The sequence below is a fragment of the Nicotiana attenuata genome, unplaced genomic scaffold (assembly GCF_001879085.1).
Source record: "Nicotiana attenuata strain UT unplaced genomic scaffold, NIATTr2, whole genome shotgun sequence".
In the NCBI taxonomy this organism is placed as follows: domain Eukaryota; kingdom Viridiplantae; phylum Streptophyta; class Magnoliopsida; order Solanales; family Solanaceae; genus Nicotiana; species Nicotiana attenuata.
Window position 1 is genome coordinate 424,376 of NW_017670341.1, and position 3,606 is coordinate 427,981.

Consider the following 3,606-nt stretch of genomic DNA (forward strand, 5'->3'; position numbering starts at 1 on the left):
AACGTGCCTTACTTAATTATGGTAATTTTTACTATAAATAATTTAAAACCACGCCTTAGGAAAATTCCATGCTCTTACCATTACTGACCGACAAGACAACTAAGTTTATGCCTCACTTATCAGGTTTTGGTAAAATTAAAACATAATAAAATTAACTAAATAAGGAGGTCGCAGAATCGAGATCTAACTAAAGATGCATAAAGTAATCATCTGTACTTTATTTTGCTTTTCTTTTTGGTATTATTCAATTATGCAATAGAAAAAAAGGATAAGATGTCGAGATATTTTTGGCCTTTTTCTCCATCATGCATTGTTATGGTCAGCATGTTCATATTCTGCAACATATCAGAGATCTGTGGTTATACTGACTTCTTCCATATTTTACCTTTTTTTTATTTTTTGGTCTATCATGTTATTGTGATCTATACATGAAATATTAGCACAAGAAAAAAGGGGGAAAAAAAGGGTGATAAATGATTGACTAATGGGGCCCTATGGGAATTTTTCCGAAGGGCATCCATTTATTTTCGAGTTTAAGTTCTGTCCACAAATTTGATCTACAATAATAGGAACTCTATAATATTGATGTAGCTAGTATGTTCAGGGCGGAGCTAGCCCTTCGCTTACATGTTGGCCGAACTCAATAACTTTTGTTCAAATTAAAGTTTGTATTTATCTTATGAAATACTGAGCATGTATAAATTATTAATTTACAACCCAATAACTTAATATAATTAGAATCAAAAATGCATAAACTTCAAATCGTAACTCCACTGAATAATATGTTAAAAAGGTAATAATTTGCTATATTTAATTAAATTAAACTGGTGATGTAAATATATTTATACTAATAACGTTTATACTCCTAGTAACTAAAATGGTTGTTTAAATGGCAAAAAACTTGGCCTGCTCAACTGAACCTAAAAATGGACCCGTTCAATTATTGTGAAGGGACAATATGATACTAGTACATTTTTCTAGACAAAATCCAACCCTATAACATATTCCATATCTTGAGTATATATAGTTAGATAGGATTAGTTCACTTTTGTAGAATTGAAGTGTTTGTGACGTATCGTGCTAGCACTGATTCTAAATCAAGAGATATTTCATGGATCTTGTAATCATCTTATCCCATCCCTAAAGCTAGCTCGTACTCTCTCTTTATCTTTTCTTTATACGTAATATCTTAAAACGCAAAGATAAAATATCTACTCTTACAACAAACGCGTCATTGACTTGATAGCTTGGTTTTAAATCAAGAGAGTATTGGATCATCAGCAAGTGTAATCATTTTCATTTCCTTGCCTTTTGCTTTCTTTCATTATTAATTCAATAGGAGAACGTAACAAGATTTCAAGATATTTTTCCATCATATATCTATATTGCATTAATTCAAACATGGTTAGTGATCACGCCCAACTCTAGTCCTAAAAAGGATAAGCGGTCGCTGCAAATATAATCCGGTCTAAAAGTCCGGAGTCGAATCCCACAGAGAACTAAGGTTTCGTTGTATCTGTTTAATATCACCAAGAAGACAAGATTGAAAATAAATAAACAGCTGAAAACTAACTATGCTTGAATTGTAAACAATTAGAATAAAAGTCTAAGGTAATGGTTTCCCCCGTTGTTGATTTTCTTGGTTGTATGTTTCTTATAGCGTTGACTTAGTTGCCTCTATCAATCATGAACTCTCCGGCTATCATAAATCTCTCTCAAGCAATTATGATAATTTACTAGACGCACTCTCTCAAGCTACGCTAGCTAGATTCACATTACAGTTCACTTAGATCGCACCCGAGGTATCGTTATCTCTAAACCAACCTCTAAACCCTCGGTTATGACTCTCGCCTATACTCCGGGAGTGATGTTGTTCAAACAACTACCTAAATATGCACACTCTCTCAAGCAGATATATAATAAATAGGAACGGCTAATTGAGGATCCTTTCAATTAACCACAATCAAAACATAGTTGAACAAATAGAGATTAAACTAATTCAAATCTATAGTACTTATAACAACCAATTCATCCCCAACGGGTTTCACCAAAACCTTAGATTAGAAAAGTTAGCTACTCATGAAAATAACAAAAATCACAAAAGAATTCATATTCAAAGGTAAAAGAACAAAGAAGAAGATTAAAGATTGATGCCCAATGATCCTCCTTGCCTCTTGCCCTTCCTTCTGATGTTTTTCACTTCAAAAATCATTCTCTCTCGCTCTTGGTCGGCCTCCCTCGTTTAATATAGGGCTTAGGGCTTAAAATCCCGTGTTTTGCACTTTAGTCCCTGAAATTTATGCGTCCTGCCGCGGTCCCACCGCGGTTACGCCAGGACCGCGGCCAGAATGGTCCTCTGAATCTTTGGTAATGTTCTGCCGTGGTCCTACTGTAACCGCGGTTTTTCACCCTATTCCATTTGGAATTTGGGAAAACGTAAAACATAAAAGTTGTATCTATTTGAGTTATCTTTCCAACCATATATTGTGTAGCCCAAATGGAGTTCTGAGCAAAAAGTTATGTCTATTTTACTAGACAGTGCGCAATATGCCTCCTCGAGTCTTCGTTTGTTCTCAACTATCAAATTTGACCCCCGAACACGATCCCGGCTTAATTCCTTGAGCTTTTACTCAGACTTCAAAGCTTCAAATCACTTAAATTCATTCCATAACATCTATATAGCTCGGAATCACACCTACAAGGCATAAAACACACAATTAGTGCAAAACACTAGCGATTAAAGCGCAAACTCAACTAAAGTGCAGTAAATTAGAGTGTAATAAGCGACTAACATACGTAATTATAGCCTATCATCAACACACCACACTTACACCATTGCTCGTCCTCGAGCAATCAAACTATACTTTTTTTATAGACCCGACCTTTTTAAACAATTCTCCTAACTCATCACACCAAGAGTATTTAAAATAGACTAAGCACAAAAGTGTAACATCTTCATCTCAAGATTTGACTCACAAGTACCACGCATTATTCACAACTCACCTACTTACTCTAACATAGAGGTCACTGACATTACCTTTCATTCATGAATCAAGTGCCCTCACACGACAAAAGAGAGTAGTTCCACACAATAAAATTTAAGAACACTTAGGAACTCAAGATAGAAAGAATTCACTCACTCTCAGAAATAACATTCATATGCCACAAAAGATGCACCATAAGCTTGCCCGTAGTGTACTACTCCACTAATCGAGCTCATTCAATCTAGGATCAATTAGGACTTTATTTGGTTGTAATGTAGGCTACGGGACGGGTATGATACATTTAGATATAAGAGTGACTACACCTCCTTAAGCACTTTAATACATACATTTTAACATTTAAACCCCATACTTATGTTAAACCAAAATTCCACCTTCACATCAATGTAAATTACCCCATTCTTCTTTAAGCACACTTACGTCAAGAGCCACCACTTATCAAGGAATTTTTTTTTCCACAACAATCCAACTATATATATTTTTTCAATTCAAGTGGCTCTTCCTTTTTCAAAATAGTGCACCTTTCTCCTTATTCAATTAATTCCACTCAAAAGCCAAACCAACCACCCCACACTTTAACTTTTACATAAATCATCACAATTCA